This window comes from Diceros bicornis, chromosome 27, assembly GCF_020826845.1.
Source record: "Diceros bicornis minor isolate mBicDic1 chromosome 27, mDicBic1.mat.cur, whole genome shotgun sequence".
Lineage (NCBI taxonomy): Eukaryota > Metazoa > Chordata > Mammalia > Perissodactyla > Rhinocerotidae > Diceros > Diceros bicornis.
The window spans coordinates 23402500-23426436 of NC_080766.1; positions in this window are offsets into that span (position 1 = coordinate 23402500).

Genomic DNA, 23937 nt, shown 5'->3' on the forward strand with positions numbered 1-23937 from the left:
ATAGTGAGATTAATATATAGAGAGGAGTATTACACATCTTTAAAGACCTGAAAAAACTGGAAATGATATTGTGGTGAGTCACAGAAATAATCTGGACAATAAGAAGTAAAAGAAAAGACTAAACTAATTGCTGGGCTATAGAAATCAAAAAACCTTAAAATTTCTCTTTTGCTATATTAACTATTATTTTTTAAAAGACGATAGTCAATTAAAAACCAAAAACATTTATTAGGAAATGACACCAAAGCTATATAATGTAGGGGTTATTAACAGAACTTGAGAGTGAGACAGAGATGGTTTTGAAGTTCACCCCAAAAGCTGTGTGTCCTGGAAAATGTTACTCACTTCCCTGAGCTTCATTTGCCTTGTCAATAAAATGGGGTTATGAGTATTAAATTCATCATATAGGTAAAGTGGTTAATATCGCATCTAATTTCACAGCAAATGTTGCTTATTTTCAAATAATAATATGATAGTGGTCATTATTATCATTATAACCAACCTTGAAATATCATTTACTATGCCCCTGAACTGTTCAGAGCTTTACAGATGTTAATTCATTTACTCTTCACAACATAACTGTCAGTTCAATACAGTAACTATCTCCATTTGACAGATAAAAAAACCGAGACCCAGAGTTGCTAAGTAACTTGCCCAAGAGAGTAAGTACTGAAGCCAGAATATGTCCACTTTGGTCAGATTTCAGTATTCATGCTCTTAACCACTAGGCCATACTGCCTGTCTGTCAAACCTGTTTACCACTAGCACCTATAATAAGAAGGTGGTTGTTATCCTCTGGGAAATGTCAACTAAAAACACTGAACACCGCATGGTATGTGCTGGATAACTGTGCTGACAGTAGCTGTGGTCAGCAAGGAAGTGAGCCTGAGAGCACCACGAGCTGGCTGGCTAGAGAAAGCTTGCAACAGTCATGGGGACTGATAAGCTTTGGATCAGGAGTAATATTCATAAAGTGAAGGCGAGAGGAAAGGGTACCCAGGGTATTCCATTTAAGACCCCCAGAAACAAAGATGGCAAAGTAGGAATGTAAAAGTAGTATTTAAGGGCTAACCCAGGTAGTGATAATCAGATTTTTATGTCTAGGAATCATGGGAGATAGGTTTAGAAATGTAGTTGAGGTGCAGATTGAGAATGGTGTGAGGATCTGAATTTGATTTTGATATTGTAGAAGATGGAGAACTGTTGGAAGGAGTAACAGCAAGCAAGTAGTATTTAGGGGAGTTAATCTGATAGTTTTTAAATACCTTTTGGGTAGATCTACAAAGAGAGTCTAACGCCTGGAAAACATTAAAGTGGTGATTATAACAATCTAAATGTGATGGTAGAAGCAGACATTTAAAAGATACATAGATGCTTTGGAAGAAAGCATCAATAGTTCATAAGAAGCTTTGACATTTGTATCAAAGGAAAGTGACTTGTTAAAAATAGCTTCTGAGATTAAACTAAATGACTGGAAGAATGTGGTACTACGTAAAGAGACAGGATCTTCCATCCCTATTGTGAAGAATTGACTGATGCTACAGCACAAAGTTATGTTTAAGCTGAAGGAAGAAATAACTAATGGTAATAGCAAGAACAGTACCAACAAGAAGTGTTGTACGCTCATCACTAGAGCTTCTGAAGGTTCTCCTTTTCCATTCCTTCTTTTCTTTTTCTCTTTTCCTCTCTCCCTCTCTCTTTTTCCTTCCTTCTTCTTTTTTCTTTCATTTCCATTTTTCCCTCCTTCTCTCCCTTTCTCCCTGCCTCACTGTCTTTTAATTTATTCATTTTTAAGTAAATATTCATTAAGCCTCTATTCTGTGAATATTTTGATTTTCTTTCTGGGTCAATAGCAATCTTATGAGTTAACACTGGGATTAGATATTTGAGTTTCAGATCATGAAGTCAGCTTATTCAATCTGATAAACTACAACTTCAGATGATGAAAATACCAACTTCATTATTAAGATAAATTGATATAAATGTATGAATTATTTGGTGCAATGAACAAGCCTACATAATGAAAACTGTCTATGGCCTAAAGTTTATTGCAATCATATATCAAAAAGTAAAGCATGTATGCGTGGATATGTGTGTGGGGGGGTGTGTTTGGTGAGTGTGAAGGAACCAAAGCCAATTATCACGTTATGAATCAATTTTTCCTAAAAGCTGAGACTTGGGCCTGATCGCATTTTGAACTTATTTCTGCTATTTGAAATAAGCTTACCAATTTCAACTCACATTTTCTTGTCAAATCTGTTTTTCCCTCTAATTCCCCACTAATGTATGAACCATTATTGATATTCTTTCATTCCATTTTGCAGGGATGTTTATTTTCTTTTCCTATGCATCTTAAGATTTAATCACTAACATAGTGAATACCATATGCTTCTCCTCATCTTTCTCCAGGGTAAAAATTTTAATGCCTGTGCTAGTGTGTACAAACTTTTCTCGTTGTTGCCAAATGCATTATGGATATTAGAATTGTGCAAAGTTCATGTTCCAGTGAATTAAGTTACCTTATCAGCTAAATGGTTACTTATTCATTTGTTTTGTAAAAGAAGATTAAAGGGCTTAGGTGATGGCAGACTGAGGGTTAATTTAAGAAGGACGTATGATTTAAGCTATACAATATTATAGAAAATATGCTAGGTTTATAAATGTGGCTGAATTTTTTTGTGTGTGTGATAAATATTGATACCTTTTTTTGTCTTCTCAATAGTTCACTCTTTGTCACACCAAAGAATTTAGGCTATTCTGTTACAACCATATCTGGGGATAGATATTCTTAGCATTAAACAGATAAGCGCCACAGATAACCTTCTCGGGATTTCCATTCCCAAGGTGACAAAGTAGCCAGAGAAGATGCCCATGACTTTACTATTGGTGTGAAAGTAGCAGCAAGAACAGTAAAGTCTGAGTGAAGTCAGTGGATAGGAAAGGGGAATGTTTCAATAACAAGTTGAATGAATCTATGAATGAAGACCAGAGAGGATGAAGAATGTCTCAAGATTGCCATATCAGGAGGTTATTTCAGATCTAAGTGACTCCAATAACATCTCAGCACAGGTAAGAAACCCAGATTGAGATAAAGTCTTCAACCTCAGTGTATGGGCACTCGTGTTATGGGCACTCAAAATAGAAATTAAGTTGAATTGAATCATTGGGAAAAAATACCATATTTCTTTTACATGCTTGAATGTGGGTTGACATTCATACCTACAAATTTCGCAAGAAAAAAATCAGTAGGGCCATAAAGATTGTATATTTATTGCTACATTTTGACCACAATTCCACCTTGACATGTTGAGTTACGACTCTTTGAAAAGACACTAACCTGGCATTATTTAATAGTACCTGTTGTTTTTATCAAATTACCTAACTTCCTTTTTATTTAGTTACTAAACATTTCTTAAAGTAAGTGTTTGGCTTTACTTGAACTGTAAATTATTTCAGTAGTAATATTTATTATGAAAATTGTATTCTCTGATGTGGTCAGACTGAGTTGTGTTTTAATCTTGATTTCACTTCATAACTGACTGTGATTTTATTAATCTACCTTTTCTACATAGTTTCCTCCTCTCTAATATGAGAATAAATACAACACCTCACAGCAATTTTTTAAGAACTGTAAAATAAATAATAATGGTAGTAGTGATATTGAAAACAGTAGCATAACAATAATACTAATAGAAATAGCAATAATATCTAAAAGAAAACAAAACACTTAAAATTTTTGAGCAGGCATTGTTCTAAGCATTTTCTCTGTGAATTGTGTTAGGCATCTTCTATGGATTAACTCATTTAATATTCACAACAACTCTTGAGATAGACAATATTTTATAATATATAATTTTACCCCATTATATAAATGAGGAAACTTAGGTTCAAAAGATTAAGCCACTTTCTCATGCTACCCAGATGATGTATGTTGGCTATAATTCCCGCTCAGAGCTTGCCCTCTGGGTCACCATCCACTATGTAAAGGTGAAAAATAAGTCAGGCAGCAAATGTTAGCTCTTTCCCTGAACCTTATGTGGTTCTCAAACTTGAGGACATCAAAAATATCTGAAGGACTACTTGAAACATGGATTGTTGGGTCCTACTCCAGAGTTTCTGACTAAGTAGAAATTGCATTTCTAACAAATTCCCAGGTGATGATGCTGCTGGTCCAGGGATCACACTTTGAGAACCACTCTTCTGTAAGTGAGATATGTGAAGGAAACCTATGCAGGTTATAAATTGGCATTATTGAAGGAAGCGTAGATGCTACTTATACTTGAATAAGGCTGCACTATCATCTAATTTGAGGATATCATTGACAAAATATTTCCTGATATCTGAAATTTCATTATTAAAAAATCATTGCTTTCCACTATTATATTTTCTGTTGTTAAAATGGAATTTTGGAAGGGATAGTATCTATTCATCCAGTTATGATCATTTTAAGCACACAAATGTAATACAAAGATCAATAATATGTGGTCCCTGGCTTTAAGGGGCTTAAAATCTAGAGAATGAAACTAAACCAAAAAACAAATAATACAGTGAAGCTTATAGATCTTCCGCAAAAAGGCAAAAGCTTATTTATGGCATAAAAGCAGAGCATAACAATTCCACTTCAGTTGGAACATGCAGTGGGGAGTTGAAAAGTTGAAAAGTAGAAAAGTTGGGTAGAAGAGTTGATTTAGCTGAATGTTGAAATTCAAGCAGGTCACTAATCAGATAAAGTTTAAGGCTTAGCTTGGTAAAGTGTGGGAGGGAGGGAGAGTGCTATATAGGTGACTGAAGAGTGAGGCAGGTACCAGATTAAGTGTAGTTTATACACCCAAGTAAAGCATTTGAACTTCATGTTGAAGACAGTAGTGAATTTCCAAATGTTTGTTGAGCAGGTGTGAAATATCTGCTTTGTGATTTATACAGACTAGTCTAATAGTTTGCAAGACTTACTGACCAAAAGGCAGATCGAAGTTAGTAAGACTAATTTTATTAATAAAATAAGCCTGAGAAAAGAGCAGTTCTTCAAATAAAGTGGTAGTAATGTGTATATATAGAGGGAATTAATTTGATAGATAGTTAAGAAGTGAAATGAACAACACTTTTTTAATTGTGTGAGACTGGTGTAGTTAGAGACTAAATAAGGGATGAATCAGGTTCTAGCTAAGGAATAATATAGATCAGTGATTCTCAAATTTTTACATATTAGAATCATCTGGGAACAACTTTGAAGAATCCTGAATCACAGGCCACACCCCTTACAATTAATTCAGAGGCTTCGGTAGCAGCAGAAATCCCCAGGTGTCCAATGTGCAGCCCAATTGAGAAACCATTATTATAGATAATGGTGCCATTTCCTAGATAGGGAACAGATAGGGAACAGATAATGTGAATAAGACTGTGTCAAAAAGAATGTAGAGAGAAAGAGTTTGAAAATACAAGAAAAGAAATGAGATAATCACAGAATGAATGGCCTGGAGATGATGAGAGAATATAGGATGAAGGGTATAGGCAGAGATACTAAACTTCAAATTTAAGAAGATATGCCTTGGTTTCTGAAATTAAAGGAAAGGAGGTAATGAATAATGTAGATTTAAATACAGTCTCAGCTAAAATAGCATGAAGCTGGAATGTTCATGCCCAATAGCCTCAATTCTCTCTGTTAAGGAGTCACCATGCCTTCCGCAATGACAGAGGAGAATGAGAAAATTGGGGTAGAGAGCTTGAGGAAAACATTCTCAGCTATGGAATTACATAACTGAGAATGCTTAGCAGTGAGGAACTGGTTGAGATTAGGAATTTCTTAGTGGGAGAAATCATTTAAAAAGGACAGAAAAGATCACCAAAGAAAAGTGCCTGTTTGCTCTGACCACTCTTTTCTTACTTCTGGAAACATCCCTGTCTTTTTAAGCACTACATTCAAAAATGTAGTTCGTAAGAGAATTCTCATATTCGTATATGCCTTGTTCTTTTGACCAAGTTGTGTGATCCAGAAGAAAGTACCAGACCCAAATGGACCAATTAGAGCCCTTTTCCAAGATGTTTATAATTTGGAATAAAAATAGGCGTGAGTCATTCCTTCTCCGGTGTGGGGAGCTATCACGTTTGAGACTTGGACTCAGCGAGAACATTCTTCCCACCACGTGCAACTGATGGTCTCAAGTCAGAGCAGAAGAAAGTGCAGACGAAAGCAAAATAGGAAAAGGAAAAAAACATGGGAGGACAATTATTACAGTGTTCCGGCTCCACCCCTGAACTTCCCGCATCGTTGTTGTCTGATCTTTCCTCTAAGTTGGAAGTATACTGTTGTTTCCTGGTATCTTTCAAGAAATAATTCCTTTTGTTTCTGATTTTCAAAAATATAGCTGCCTAACAAAATGTGTACTAACTCTATAAAATTGTTATGTGAAATCTACACTTCCCAATCCCCTTGCAATAAATTGGGGTCACATCCAGTAGAACGTAATTGGAAAAGTCATGTGTTATTCCCAGGCCAGGTTAATTAAGAAGCATTAATGCCTTTTCCATCCTCTTCTTCTTTAAGCCTGGATGAGGAATACTCTGAGGCCCTATGAAAATGCAGAAGTAGGAGAAGTAAATAGTCTAAATCCATGAATTTTCAAGTGTAAGAAAACAGCTAAATGAAAGGAAAACCTGAAACAGATTTTAAAGACTGAACAGATTTTTTACTACTGCAACAGATTTTTACTACAGATTTAAGCTACTGACATTGTGGAATTTATTTGTTACAGCAGCTAGTGTTACTCTAACTCCCTAAATAATGCATGAAGAAAATTTGATTTGTATTTACATACATGATAACAAAAAACGCTAAGTGTGGCAGTCATTGTCATGTTTGCTCTAGGGAGAATCTGTTTCCTCATCTTTTCCAGCTTCTGGAGGCCACCCACATTCCTTAGCTCGTGGCCCACTTCCTTCATCTTCAAAGTCAATGCCTTTGCATTTGTCTGATCACTCTTCCCTAGTCATGTCTCCCTCTGATCACAGATGGGCAAGGGTCTCCACTTTTAAGGATTCACTGGGTCCAGGCTAATCTTCACATCTTAAGAACCTTAACTTAATCACATTTGCAACAACCATTTTTCCACAGAGAGTAACATATCAACACATTGCAGTGATTAGAATGTGGGCATTTTTTGAGGGGGGCCATTACTCTGCCTACCACGACCTCTATTGCTCTGAGTATTTCCACAGGACACATATCCACTAAAAGCAATAATTATTTTCCTCTCATTTGATATAGGTATTTTACTAAAGAACATATTGCAAAGGTGTAAAAAAAATCCCTGCTCATATAATAACAAAAACTTTTTAAAAAGCAATTTATCTCTTTATAACATCCTTAAGTCATCTAATATTTTATCCAAACTAAGGCTTAGATTCATACATCAACAGGGATACACAAGAAAAGTTGGTAAGAAGTAAGATTTACCTTTACTGTATATTCTTTCAATTTAACAATGACAAATTTTATCAATCTGACATTTTCACTTCGCTTTCACTGACAAAAGCAATTTAAAAAAAAATTCCAAAGGATAAATCTTATTAAGATTCAAAATAAAGAGGTTAGGAAGATTCCTTTCCATCTCCTGTTGACTTGATTATCTTTAGCACAAGGTAAACATTAAGCAATCATCAATTAAAATTTGTGTTAGAGTTATTCACAGAAACAGAATCATTGAGACATATATCTATCTATCTATCTAATGATTTATTTTAAGCAATTGGCTCACACAATGGTGGAGGCTGGTATGTCTGAAATTTGCAATACCAGCTAGCAGGCTGGAAATTCAGGTAAGAGTTGATGTTACAGTCTTAAATCTGAAATCCACAGGTGAACCAGTGGGCTGGAAACTCAGGCAGGGTTTGTATGTTGCTGTCCTGAGGAAGAAATGCTTCTTCTTCAGGAAACTTCTATCTTTTCTCTTAAGGCCCTCAATCAACAGATGAGGCCCACTCATATTATGAGGAGTTATCTGCTTCACTTCAAGTCAAGTGAGTATAAATGTTAATAACACTATCATTACCTTTACAAAATCTAAACCAGCGTATTACGAAACAACTAGGCACCGTAGCCAAATCAAACTGACTGATAAAATTGACCATCATATTTACAGAAATCATTATGGAATAAAAGTGTCATCTGAAGGACTCATTATTTTTATGAAAGCATTTTAAAATTAAATGCGTTCTGCGCCAGCCCGGTGGCGCAAGTCGTTAAGTGTGCGTGATCCACTGCTGCAGCCCAGGGTTCGCCGGTTCGGGTCCTGGGCACGCACCGATGCACCGCTTGTGGAGCCATGCTGTGGTGGCGTCCCATATAAAGTAGAGGAAGATGGGCACGGATGTTAGCCCAGGGCCAGTCTTCCTCAGCAAAAAGAGGAGGATTGGCAGATGTTAGCTCAGGGCCCATCTTCCTCACACACACACACACAAAAAATTAAATACATTCTTACATCCATCAATTCAATAATTACCTATTAAGTGCTTACTACATAGGTGTTTACTACATGACATTATAAATCTGTTTGTATATGTGCTAAATTTATTTAAGTGTTTACTATGTTCTAGTTACTGAATTCTGCTAAGCATTGGCCATATAAAGATGAATGAGACACTGACCTTGATTTTAAGAAAATTATTATCTAACGAAAAAGATAAATATTTGTACAAATCATCACAGCACAACCTTCTTGGTGCTAAAAGAAATATGAATTTAATAGCATGACTGCAAGGTGAAAGGAAGGTCCACTGACATAGTCCTAGGGAGTCCCACTTGAAGAAACTGGCCAGTGGAAAAGGTAGAAAAGGACAGTACAGGCGGATCATAGACTAAAGAGCATTGAATTCTATTGCCTGTTTAGCAAATTGAACGCTTTGGTATATCTCGAATGCATGGCAGGATGTTAGTAAGGTAAGTGAAGTCATATTGCCTTCACTGTCAGACTGCATTTTGCTTTGCAGCAACTAGAAGGCCATGAAAATACTGGCCATTAATTAGGCAAGTATATCAGATCAGCCTTTACAATACTTAAAACAGCTACTTCCCTTTGAGGAAGGATACCAATTCTTACTTGCTCCCTCGCCAATGTGTCTAATGATAGAGAACATGGAGATACTCATTCAGCTGGCCTAAGTATTAAGGGGTTGAGAATAGTTTTAATTATTCTTGCAACTTTTTAATAACTTTCACACATGATTCTGATTTACAATGCTCTTTAGAACCACAACATTTAAAGACTCTAAGTCAGGGGAGAAAAATAATAGACAAATTTTTTGTCTGCTTTCATGCTCATTCTAATGGATCCAGGGCACAAAATATAGAAATGAAATAATTTCCTTGTTAAATCTCTCTCCACAAAGTGTTAAATGATTATTAGAGGTGGAAGTTTTTTTTTTAATCATGGATGATTTCATAAGGTTCAGATGTACTCAAGTGTTCTAATACGCCGCAGGCACATGAATGTATGAGTATTTGTTTCTATGCTGCATAACAAACTACCACAAATTTAGTGTCTTAAAACAATACACATTTAGTATCTCACAGTTTCTACAAGTCAAAAATGCTGCTACAGATGAACTGGATTCTCTGTCTCAGAGTCTCACTAGGCTACAATCCAGGTGCTGGCCACAGCTGCATCTTCATCATACTCTCTAGTAGGACAAGACCCACTTCCAAGCTTTCTCAGGTTGTTGGCAGAATTTATATCCTTGTGTCTATAGCACTGACCTTCCTGTTTTCTAGCTGGCTACCAGCTGGAGATTGCTCTCAGCTCCTGGAGGCTATCTGTAGTGTTTTGCCACCTGGCCCGCTCCATAGGTGCTCTCACAAATGGCAACTTACTTTCAAATCCAAGAAGGGAGAATCTTTCTTTTTAGCCTGCTAAAAACATGGGAGAGATATCCCATCATCTTTGTCATATTATGTAACCTAATCACAGGGGTGACATTCTATTACCGTTACCATATTCTATTTGTTATAAGCAAGTCAAGACCCCACCTGCGCACAGGGAGAGCAGAGTACACAAAAGTGTCAATAGTAGGAGATGGGAATTATTGGGGGTCTCCCTGGTGTGGTCTGCTACAATGAGATACACAAACAGATCATGTCTAAATCTTCTGGAAGCCTCCACTCTTGAAGCATTCTGAATTAACATGTATAAATTATTTCCAGAATGCACTAATAGAGCAATATTTTAAAAAATTGCCCAAAACTCTACATTCATCAAATTGCTAAGAAAAGGATGAAAATGCAACTTTTAATAAAGAAGCTTAACAAGGATTAGTATTCAAGCGGGATTTCTAACAACAATTAAATCAGATAACCATTGTTATTCCTGAGTCATATTTAGTTGTTATTCATATATTAGGAAAGATATCTAATGTAAAATAACCTAAATAGAAATATATATAAATTTTTAAAATATACATACACATATATAGGTGTGTGTGCATATTTATACATATATATTTTTCAATGCCTAAAAGCACTGAGATGGAAAACTTATCTTGTTGATAAATAGATATTTCTATGTTGAATTGTTGACCCTCACAGATTTGAATTAGACATATGAAAATTCAAAGCAAGGTATATAATGATCCCACACAATGTGTTTTTGCTACAGTAAGTTTGATGGATCACGCTGAAACTTACTGTAAGAGGGCAAGTGTTTCCAACTCTCCAAGTCTTTCCAGGGATGACTTAATTTCAGTAGAATGGCCACATTCACAGTCACACCTGGCAGCAAACAGTCCATGTGTTGTAGCACCTAAAACACAGTGCATCACTTCACAATGAGAAAAGGAAGGTCCACAGCAGAAGATGACAAGTACCCTGTCAGGCTTCAGGATGGAGAGTGATTATGACCAGAATTAGAAGACCCTGGGACTTGTGAGTGTTTTGCATCATTGGAAATATTGTGTTGCTAAAGTTCACTCTCATTAGAGGGGCACTATCTGCAAAGCTATAAGGGACAAGTAACAGCTGTTCATGCCTTCTTCTAGAAGTGTGTCTTTCATGTTGTCTCCACAATTATGATGCTGGGCGTCAGGACTTCCATCTCATGACCACCAGCCAAATGTGTAAATTCTAATTTGGGACAGAATTCCAATCTTTATGTGAAGCGTTAATGTGAATTATTTCTCCGTGATTGTGATTTGTATGCAATGGTGCTTTTTTCTTCCACTCAGAGAACCCTATTTAATGAAAAGTAACATGTGTGGTGTTTTGTGCATCATTTTGTCAGGAAATTTTTTTGTTGTTCCTCTGTACTCTGATGTGATTTCTTTCCCCTTTTAGGATCCAGCTACACAAAATAAATACTCCTAACTTGTCTATATTATTTTGTCTTGATCTGCTTCTCCTATATTGCCTTTCTTACTCTTCCTTGCCTCTGTTTTCATATATAACTAAGATAACAATTTAATATGTTTTAAAATGTTTAGACTATACACCTGAATTGAACAGACTGTTTCCAAAACTTGTTACCAATTTTTTTGAGTTCCTACTTTGGCCTTCCAGTGTTTTATACAGGAGAATTCATGTTATCAATTCATAAACATGCACTTAAGTGAAAAGTATTGTGTCTGACTCCCGATTAGGCATTATGTTTGAAATATTTTCCTTTATGACCCAAGTCAGAGCACACATATCTCCTGATAATATGTTTAATATGATAGATTTAAATAATTGATTAACTGAACATACAAGCAAATTGCTTCACAGATCATTTCTTTCCATTGTGTAGAAAGTTCCTGACTTAGTGATTGAAAGTTGTCTGAGTTTTCATAATACGCAGCATGGCTTCATATTATTGTAAATAAGAGTTGACATGAACACTATTTATAATAATCTCCCAGTGTCATAGTGGCCATAATAAGGAATATAACCCATTGGTTCCTTCATTCTGTCATTTATTAATATATATAACATTGGTGGAGTATTACTGTGTGTCAGCCATAGTGCACAGAGTATGAATCAGACATGTACCCTGAATGCAAAAGATACAATATAATAAGAAACCAGATATTGAAAATGCAAGTTTGATTATGTTGTTCTGGACATGTTGATCTTTATGCCTTCTCTCCCACGTGCTTTTGCAATGGAAGCTACTTATTCCTGCCTCATCCGTACTCTGCATCTCTTTCCTCCAGCTCCTTCTGCCTCAGTGGTCAAGCGTCATAGTTTATGACCCAGACCTTCCACTTCACGGTCATGGGGATTCAATTAAGAAGTTGATACATCACCAAAGCATTCAATTTTCAGGCGTCTATAGACTATGCAAAATGGGCTTATAAAGATGATAATGACTAAGGCCAATTTCTTTCACAGAAATTCAAACTAAGACTGTGTAAGGACTTTGACTTTGAGTGGTGTAGAAGTTTCTGAAAGGTCATTAGATTGAGTTAAGTTAGAGAAGCTATTATGGGCCAGGTTTCCCTGCATTTGAAATAGCGCATTACTTTCTGTTAATATGTGGGTTATATTGGGTATTTTAAGGACTGTGATAGGTAAGCTGGGGTTAGTTGGCCTGAGAATCTGTTAAGCAAGAAAATCCTTGCTGATGTCATTATTTAAGTAAACAAGGCTGGAAGACTTTATAATCCTGGTGAATGTGGGCTTACTTTGGGAAGAAGTTGAATTACCAGAATATTCCAAGCCTGATGATAATTATTCTTTGTGTGATTCATACCAGGTGTAAACTTAGACTCTTCCCACCATGTCATTTTTAGGCATGAATATAAAGCATGCCATCCATAAATGAAGAAACAAGTGAGGTAAAATATTATTTGCCATGGGATTAAGTAGTTGATTAAGTAGTTCATGATCCATTATCACTAACAAATAGTTGGCTGTTTTAGAATGAGAGCGAGTAATTTCAGACATGTATTTTGGAGTGTGGCGTATGTAGTCAAAACCATTGCAGTGAATTGAGTTTTCCAGTGCTGACCACAATAATGTCTCCATTTCATATGTTCTTTCTACAATGTCACCTATCATACGGTTTATTTCCTCTCTCCTTGAAACTGAATGGCTTTTTGCAACTGCCTCAGCATTTTGCATAAAAACACCATGCTCATTCGCCAAGGTCTTTTGGGATGCTTGCTCTTGAAAAATCAGAGAGACTCCCTGGAAAGGGTGTGTGAGTGAGTTTTGACTGACAGTATAGATGAGGTCTCAATTAATAGCTAGTACTAACTCGCCACCTATGTGACAACCATTTTGGAAGGTCCTCCAGTTCTGGTTGAATTGACAAGCTCCCTGCTGAACCTTCCTCAAGTCCTGCCCAAACCACAGATACATGAACAAAATAACTGACTGTTCTTTTAGTCCACAAAATTTTGTGATTTTTTTAATGCAGCAATGGATAAATGATACATCTGGCAATTAATATACTATACTGTCCTTGATCTTTTTAAATTTTTTTATAAATAGTATTTACTATTGCTGTTTTTCTTCTCATCTCAATATTGTACGTCAGGTGTGTCAATGGTGGTTATATTTACTATTTATTCCATATCACTCGCAAAAATTAGAAATGATATCAGAATGGGGTCGTAACTGAATTAGAAAATAACGAATACAGCTGGAAAATTCTAGACCCTAAGACTGGCAAGCTTCTTTAAAGAGGCTTTATTTCCTCATCTCTGGACTTTATTTCCTCATCTCTGGATTTAGTAACAGGGTGTATTTCTGATCAGACTTTTTGTTAGGTGGCTATGAAGGTGATGATAGTGATTATAAATGACGGTTAGATCACATTTGGCAAACAACATCTTTGTAACTGACGCTGTGAGTATCAGATAAATGAAAACATGCATAATAATTAGAGGGTGACTTCTTCTATACTTCCTTATCATGGAAAATTTTTGATCCATAACCCGTGTTATCTAGGCAGCCTTGATTTATACTATGTAGCCGTAGATCCAGAGTAAACAATGAAGAGCAAGGAATTCAGAATCTTCCTTGTGAGCTATATAGACTTTGTGATGTGGTTCATATCAAGATTAGCTGGATTATTCAGATTATCTTCCTAGAATTTGAACTAAAAAACAGATATGATTTGTCGATTGAACAAGAATCGTTGGGACTAGAGAAGGACATATTAAGTTTTATGCATGTAAGAGTCATGGGGAGCATTATGAAGAAAGAGAAAGAGAGAATTTGAGCAAATGTAGGGATAGTAAGAGAGCTTTAGAATGGAATGGGCCATGCAGAGCAAGAGAGAATAAACAGGCACAAATTCATGCTGTTATACTTGCCAAAACGACCTTGAATCCAGAACTAGCTGTAGAGCTAATCACCATGAATGCTGGCTCTCTGTGAACCACGTCTTTAAATCCCCATGAAAGCTATCTCTTCTATATTATACCATCTATATTTTTAAAACACTCATCTCTGTCACCTTGACCACAATTTCTTGCAGTCAAAAAATCTAAAGAGAAACAAGAGTGTACCATTGCAAATGGGCTCACAAGGGAGACTGTGATCAATAAGGGGAGGTGAACCTCTTTATGATAACACCCTGGATACGAGTCTTCACAAGCGAATGTGTCCAATGGTGGAGGAGGAGTTTCCAGGAAAAAATAACATAGATAACATCATGAAACATGCAGATTTACAGGTCTACAACTATTTTAGAATAGCTGAAGCAGGAAGTCTTAGATAGGGCATAGTAAAGGAGAGGTTGGAGGAAGAAGCAGAAGGCTTGATAGAGGGACACGTATATCCCATTCTACGAATTTTCTATTTGATATTGAAGGCAATAAAAAGTTACAAAAAACTTTATTCAGAACATGGCATGGTTAGATTTGCATTTCAGAAAGAACATTTCCAAGAGAGAAGATTTAAAAGAAGTTGGTCAGTGTGTAGATAACTGGTGACATTATTTCAGGTGATACATGTATGGTACGAAGAGCAGGTGCAAAAATTTCTAAGAACTTATAATCAACGGAACTGGATTATTGATTATATATGAAGAACGTAGGTAACCGAGTCTGAAAAGACTCCAAATAAATGACTTTCCTAGTAATGGAGAAAAACATTCAGATTGGGAGCAGTAATAGGTTCAATTTTGCCCAGGTCACATATTGTCACCTTGCACCCCTTACCTAGTTTCTCAGACCAAAAGTCTTGAGCATATCCTTGATTTGTCTTTCTTTGACAACAGCTATGCAAAATAGCAGATGTGATGATTATATCCCAAATCTAACTATTTCTTGTCATCTTCGCTGATACGTCTTAGTCTTCAAGAATGTTACTAACTGCAAACCGATCAATTGATGTGTGTGTTAATGTTCTACCTTGCACCATCAAGTCAATATGATTGGAGCTTGTAGAGTGAGGAGAGTGATGGAAAATGGTAGCCAGATAGTCAGGATTGAGATTGACTTGGCTTTACGGGCTGTAGTAAGCCATTTGGAATTTATTTTACAGTTAAACAAAAAACACTGGAGTTCTTTAGCCAAGTGAAGTATCCGATGAAATTTTTAAACAAATACTGCTGTCTGGGGAACTGAACGTAGGGTGGCAAGCACAGATATAGAAAATTATTCTTGTCATGTAAACTAAAGCTGTTTGAATTTCTTTTCCTTTGCTGAATCAAACTTGTCCCCAGTTTCAAGGCATTATCCTTACTGTTTCCTTTATCTGGATGGTTTGCCCCAGACTTTCACATGGCTTGTCAGCAAGATTTCAGGACCTGCCGCCACCTCAAAGAGTCCTTCCTTCCACATCCTACCCAAGTAGTTTTGCCTCTTGTCATTCATTGACCAATAATTCTGCTCTGGTTTCTCAAAGCACTTAATACTCTATGAAATTATATTATTTTTTAATTTGTTTATATTCTGTATTCTTTCTTTAGAATGTAAGGCCCATGAGGAGAGGAAGTGTATTTTTCTTGTGGACGCTGTGTTCTCCATGTCCAACATAGTGCTTAAAGTAAAATATGTTGATAATACATGTTGTGACGTGATTGACAAATGAAAGAAAAATAATATATAATTAAAGATTTGTGAAATATGTACTTAGAGGTGACAACTGAATGAGACTGTCCAAGAACAAGAGATTGTTTTAACCCTGAAGATGACGAAGAGAATTTTGACATGCACTGGCAATTTATGGGTTGACAATAAATAAAACTATTTTTTAAAAGACTGTAGAAAGTAAATCATATACTTAAAATTCATGAAGAAGGGAAAGAGAAAGAAACAAGTTTCTATTGAGTACCAGGCTAGATACTTAGTATATTTAAACTCATTTAAGCCTCCAAGAGCCGTGGCAGGTTTGCTTTCATTCAGAGTCATTTCAATAAAATATATATATTTTAAGCATGAAGAGTTACATTTGTTAAAATCAATGCGCTGACAAAACAGTGGGGAAAATAACATGTAAAACACAAAGCATTCACTAAACTATGTTGATACACATTTTTATATCTTTTGGCATAACAAATATCAAAGTTATTTACATTTGGAAAAATATTTTTTGAATATATTGGTCACTAAACTATCAAGTAACAAGTCATTGTTGTTTTATATTTACTTGCCTTGCATAAGCCTAGATTTGACTAAGAGTAATTCCCACTGTTAAAGTGCCTGCAGAAACATTGTTCATGTTAAATTATGACCAGATTCTCATGCTTACCTTGCCCGACTATCAATAAAACAATTCAAAGTTTATAGCACAGTGGTACACTGTACCCAGGATTGTTATTGTGACATATTATGCCACCTTGTGCTATATCATACTGTAATTCAGATGTTAACTTATGTGACTACTGTTCTTTATCTAGAAAAGATAGTATTCTCATTTCCTCCAAAAGCTGTAATATGCATATTTCAGACCACAAAATATATCTATTTCCACAGAAATAGCTTCAATTATTTATTGGGATTCTTCGTAATATACTAGTAAACATATTTTTGAATTAACTTGTGAAAATAAGCAAATAAATAAAATAAGCAAAAAGCTGCACGTTAATGAGATTCTGGGACATGTGAACATGTTATTTTAATAAAGCACTGACTGTACAGTAGTCTTCCCGTTCTTTTTCATCCATATTCCTCAGACTTGAAGGGGAGAGGCTCATGATAATATAAGCATGGAAAACCAAACTTTTAAAAAATTATTCCTTAGAGATAAATTATGAGGCAAAGAAATGGAATAATAAGGAGTTGTGGAAACTAAAAGTGATTTTTTAGAAGGAGTCAGTATTATCATTTCTGTATGGTATGGTTGAAAATGTACAGACATCAACACCCACCCACTCACACACACACACAAGTACACATACAATTTATATCTCAAAAATATTAAAATATTATAGAAAATATAATCTATACCTGGAAAAAGACAGAGTTCGAATACAGTCCTCATATAACTATATCCCCAAATAATTGTTTTTAAAATAAACTCCGTGGAGGAATCATAGTGGTGGGAAGAAAAAAAACGTGAAATGAGAAGATGAGATGCTGAACTACCAACTCATGTATAACTAGAGCAGGTTTGATTTTATTTCTTTTACCTTTTGGTCAACAAGGATTCCCTTTGAACCAGAAATTTCACAGCTAAATACGATTAAGAAATACTGAAGTAAGTTACTTGTGGAATTCAACACTAATATTGTAAAAACTGGGAAGAAAAGCTAATGTAGGTTGTATATAAATGATAAATCTGATTACCAGTGCTGTATTTTTATTTAGTATAAATCAATCACCTTGAGTAAAGATGATAATGTATATTTCAAATGATACACTAAATTTTGATACACTAAGTATAATTTTTAAGTAGTGCTCCAGGAAGTGTAAATCCGTTATATCTAATTATTAATGCATTTAGTTTTAAAAAATATTCAATCTCTATATTAATACTTCTATTTTTAAGGATAAGATGGGGACTCAAAGAAGTAAAATAACATACCCAATGTTACATGTTTAATTAATTGTTGGAGAGAGGATTTCAAAGCAGTTTAAAAATGCTCTCTAGCTATTCTCTTTATACTATGCCGCTATTAAATTTCATTAAAAACTCAAAAACTTATGTAAAAACACTTTCAAGTATTGCATTCAGTTATGTGAATACTTTTTATGTTCTTTCAACTTTAGAGAGACCGAAGTAATTGCATAAGTGAAATATCTACAGAAGTAAAAAATAAACAATAGAAAATGCTTCATCAACTGCATATTTTACTAGAGTATTTACCATATCTTCTATTTGTGGTTATTTAACATAAAAATGCATCGAAAAGACTTGGAGGGTTTTCATAAGAGAGCAAATACAAGAATGATGGAAAATATGATATATAAAGAAAGAATAGAAGAATTGGGAATATCCTGCCTGAAAGGCTTAGACAGATTTAATAACTATCCTCAAACATATAAAAGGTTATGTTGATTAGAACGGCTTCCAAACATCCTTACAGAGGAAGCAACAGGAAATAACAGATTTAAGAGCTGAAAGAACAGGGCACAGCATCCCCTGCCTCCCAGTATAGCTAAATCATTAGAGTTGAAATTTTTTACTGTTGCTAGAATTCTTCAGAGAACAGTGGATATTGAAAAGAATATATGAAAAAGAATAAAGGTCTGTAGATGAGAAAACAGATGTTCTAGTTTTAATTTTGCAATGAACTGCCTGTGTGACTTTATATAAGACATTTCATTGGTCTGAATTTCTTGTGCCTCATTTGAAAAAGGTTAAAGCTGAACTATAACGGTGACTTTTGATCTTTTGAGTCAGGAACATCTTGAAAATTTGATGAAATTCATATCTCCTCTCTCCAGAAAAAATGACTTGCACTTGGAATTTTACTTTTAATTTCAAGAATACAACAACGGCTTGCAGCTTATTGACAGATATTCTCCAGAGATTCCTACTAATTAAATAATTTCAGACTCGGAGTCTACAATTGAATGAAATTCTAGAATCTCCCTTTGGTTTCTATGTGATCACTACCTGAAAGTTTAGATGTATTTTTGCAAATATCTCTTTTTTGTAATAATAATATAAACAAAACTTCCCTCTTCTTAAGTAAAGAAGAATTACAAAAAAACAAAAAACTGCTAAAAATTTCCTTGGAACAAGAGGGCAGAAATCCTGTCCACTTTTACTTACATTGACTACCTTAGTGTCTGGCATATAGCTTGACATAAAACAAACAAGCAAAATCCTTCAAAAATATTTGCTGCTCAAACTTTCATGATATTTATTCTGATGAAAACACTCACTATGTTTTTTAAAGTGCTATACAACACAATTTTAATCATTTAATTTTCTTTTATCAATTCATCTACATCTTTCTTAAAATGAAAACATTGAATAAAGTATTCTGAGTCATTGGCAAATTTTATAATGAATTGAAAATAAAATTTCAAAATCTCCAGCATGTAAATATTTAATCAATGTTTTCCTGGATCTCATTTATTCAGTTTAACCCTTCATTGAGAAAATCTCTACTACTTCATTTTCAATGACATTGTATTATTACATTGTTCTTCCATAATCAGATTACTTTCTTTTATAGGTAATTATCCTCCTTTTGTTTCCTAATTGTAGGTATTCTCCAAGGGTCTATGTTTCTTTTTTTTTTTTTGTGAGGAAGATCAGCCCTGAGCCAACATCCATGCCAATCCTCCTTTTTCTTTTTCTTTTTTCTTTTTTTTTGCTGAGGAAGACTGGCCCTGCACGTACATCTGTGCCCATCTTCTTCCACTTTATATGAGATGCCACCATAACATGGCCTGACAAGCGGTGTATTGGTGAGCTCCTGGATCCGAACCCCGGCTTCCAGCAGAGGAGCGTGCACACTTAACTGCTATGCCACGGTGCCGGCTGCCCCCAAGGCTCTATTTTTGATCACTGTTTGTTTTGTCCTTTTTCTTTTTCCTAGAGATTTCACGCATTTCCATTTTTATTGCTACATCACACATTAATATTCTAAGCCTTGCTTTTTTTCACTTTAGCTTTAGAACCATGGACTCAGCATACTGCCAAAATAAGTAACTAAAGAGTTCTTTGGTTTAACACAATAAACGTGTGTGTCTTGCTCTTGATTCTTCCGTCAAATGGTTCCCATATCCTCCAATGTTCTTCAGGAAGATGGAGTACTCCACAGGGTAATCTTCATCTGGCCAGCCCTCAAGAGGAGAGAGAGAGAGAGAGAGGGGAAATTTAAACAACAGACCTGGAGGAGAGGTACATCGTTTCTGTTCACATTCTATTGGCCAAAGCCTGATCTCATTGCCTCACCTTGCTACAAGGTGGTAGTGGTGGTGGTGGGGAGGGATAGTTTAGCTTTGTGTCCAGGAAGAAAAAAATGATTTGGTGAACAGGTATGAGACCCTTCACAGCATTGCCCCACCACTCTTTTATTAATCCATTTTCTTCTTGTATTGGTTGATTCAGACCTAGCATATCTCTTTCATTATTTTGATATGTGTCTCTGGCAAGAGCTGCTTATCAGCAACTGCCCTTCTCTATCCGTTCTGTATTATGGCCAAATACTTTCATTACCTTCTCTCATTTGTATCACACAAGCTAGTCTCACTGGATAGTTCCAGACTGGAAACATGAACTAGGAACTTGGCTGGAAGAGTTGTACTCACATTGAGATCCTCTGATACTAACCACATGTGTGTGTTGTTTCCTTGCACTTTCATTCTCTTTCAGTTATAGTCGGGCTTCTAGGTTTATTGAAAGACCATTTGATACCTCTGCCCAAATCTTAAAAGAGAAATATACCTCAATAATAAAAAAAAGTATCAAATGAAGAAGGCCATACTTTTTTGGTAATTAGGGCCAATCTTAACAACTAGGACTCTTTAAAGTATGGAAGTGTCTCCCTCCAAGAAGTTTGGAACTAACTACTAACTTGACATAGTTTCATTCCTTAGTTCCCCTTTTGAAACAACAGCCTATTGACCAAGAAGGCATTACCGCTTCCTCAGCTTGACTAAACTTCTGACAGGTTTCTTCCTGACTCTAGGCCACTGAGCTCCCTTTTCTTAGAGCATTTACTTTAGAAAACTTGTAATTGCAAATTCTTTCTCTGCCCTTTTGAAATGCAAATCTTTTTTAAAAGCCTCTTGCCAGTTTTACAATCAAGGACTCTCTTTCTTAAGGACCCAGGAGTCATCTTTTTGAAATGTAATCATCAAGGAAAATAGAGCTACTGCCTTCCAGTCTAACTCCAAGTTGTAAAACTCCACCCTCTCATGAAGATAGGACGTTGATTTTTCTTTAAGTAAGGCCAATTAGCAACAGAAGCAGCCTACCACCCTCCACCCCACATCTGAAAGACTCCAGTCTTTTTATTTCAACAGAGTGGAGTTCAGACTGCCCTTTGTTTTCTCTTCACTGTTGCAATAATCTTTAATAGTCTTCTTTATTTGTTTAACTTTATCAGGTTCAATTTTTGCTTGAGACTGCCTGGGAACATTCCTAATTCTTACCTCAAAGCTTGGTCCTACTGTTGACTTTACTTGCTGCTCAGCCTTTTGCTAGTTTTAGTTATTCATGTTATCTCGATCTTTATTTTTGACCAATTCTAAAGCTGGTTATATCTGCTAATCTTGCTGAGTCCCCTTGGTGGTGCAACAAGCCAACAATTTTCTTTGGCCAAGCTTGTAGTTGTGGGAGATCAAAATTTGGCTACCTCAAAATATGTTTCTTTACTTTTATTATTTTCTCTGAAGGACATTTGAGCTTCTCCTCCCAAGCTGCCTAGAGAATTTAACATAGAAGGCCTGTTTCAGGAAGGACCCACTACCATATGATGGCTGTAATATAATGTAAAAGAGATGTTGCAGTAGGAAAGGCACCAACAAGCCCACCTTATCAAAAATTCTGTCTCTCCCTGGCCACATTCTCTAGGTGGCCCTGTAAAGAGTTATCAGACAAACATTTGCATTTCCATCTCCATGTGAATTGTCTTCCTCCCCTCTGAAATCCCCTATAGCTGTCTCCGTCCCCACTCCCAACATCCTCATTTGTCTTTATCTAAATCTATTTAAGGTGAAAACCTCTGCCATTTGTTGAGAAACTCAGTTTCCCTGGTTTCTGCCATGTATACATGTTATTAAACTTTGATTTTCTCCTGCTATTTGGTCTCATGTCAATTTAATTTGTAGCCTGGCCAGGAAGGACCCAGAGTGAGTAGAGGACACTTTTCCACCCCCAACATAGTGTTGGTAGCAGTCTTGTATTGTCAAGACTTCCATCTGTCTCACACCAGTTCATATCTGAGCCAGCCATGAAATCTGCCCCCTTCATGACTCCAGATTTTCTGCACATGCGTCTGCGGAATGGGTCTTTTCTTATTCCTTCTAGCTTTCCAGAAACAGATCAGTTCTTGAGTGATTATATATATACTTAAGGGCTCCCACCTTGCTTTCATGCTTTCCTATGGCCTTGTCCTCATAAGATTCAACTGATTGCTTCATTAACCTTAACTCCACATTTAGCTGCCCTGCCTGATGTGATCCTTCCATGAGTGATGGATGAGGTGCTTGGGTTCAACTTCCTCTTTGCCAGATACTCACCTTTTCTCCCCAATTCCATAGCCACACTTGTTATGAAAGTATTCCTACTTTTTGCAAACATTTCCTACTTTTTTTTGGCCTACTTTCTTTAGATTAGTGAGCTCTTACTTAATTTTTTTCATGAACTAGAAATAGAAATGAAATGTACAAATCAACTAGAAGAGATTGTTTCCTCACAAAGGGCATGATCTACTCGTTCCAAGACAAAAACCAATCTCTCAAGAGGCAAGATGGTGGTAGAGAAAGGACTTTTATTAAGTGAAAAGCCAGCTAATCAGAAGATAGTAGACTCGTGTCCTAAAGAACCATCTTAAAGAGAATACAGAATCTTGAAGCAGTTATATAGGGCTAGTGGGCTATGGGGGGGGGGTCCAGAATGTTGACCATCTGGCACTGCAGACTAGGGGTCAACACACCGTCTAGCACTGTACACTAGTGGGGGATACCACACGAGACATTTAAGCTGTCATTGATGATGTATGCCATTATAGAATCTCTCTCCGGGGGTCGTTGGAGGAGAAGGTCAAGAAGATTGTTCATCTGGAGCTGTAGACTTGGGGTCGCTACATTTCTAAGGAACTCAAAAGAAAAAAGTCACTGTCTTATTGTAGCTGGGAAGTATAAAGCTAAGTAGGGGTCATAAGTCATAATGCATGCAGTTTCCTTTATGTTTCAGTTATTTATTATCTAGCCTACATGCAAGCCAGGGTATGTCCAGCTGGGTTAATTACTTAGAGGTTATCCATAGTTACAATATGGCTCCCTGTCTGCAAAAATGGCTTCTCTTATGTCAAGCTCGTGTTGAGCCGGTATCAAGATCTTGGAATATAAAAAGTCATCATTTGAGACTATTAATATTATTTGTGGGGTATTACTAAATTGAGTTGGATTCTTCTTTTATTCCCACTGAGTATTTCACTGAATCTCTGACCTGATGAATAAACTGATTCATAAATCCCATTATGCATTACAAGAGCTCTCTCCATCTTTTATTTTTTGTGATCACTCTCACTGTATTTTTTCCACTTCCAGATCGGCTTATTTTTCAAGTTGAAATTTCTGAATGGAGGTAGAATAAGATGTACTGATGAAAGACAGAGAGAGAGAGAGAAAGAAATATTAAGACAGACAGACTGAGCAAAGTATCATATCCCCTGACAAAATAAGTTGTTCTGGAAGGATAACTACATAGTTTTTATGTAAGTCTTTGAAGCAAGTATAAGAAAGTCAAAGTTTTTTCTTTTTCTCAGTCATACTGGAGGTCAGCTTCTCTTAGAAAATATAATGATATAATATTTCAATCCAGGTCTAAATATCAAGATGAACTCTTTCTTTGACTATTTTTTATTAGGAAAATTTCATTCATTCAACAGATAGAGA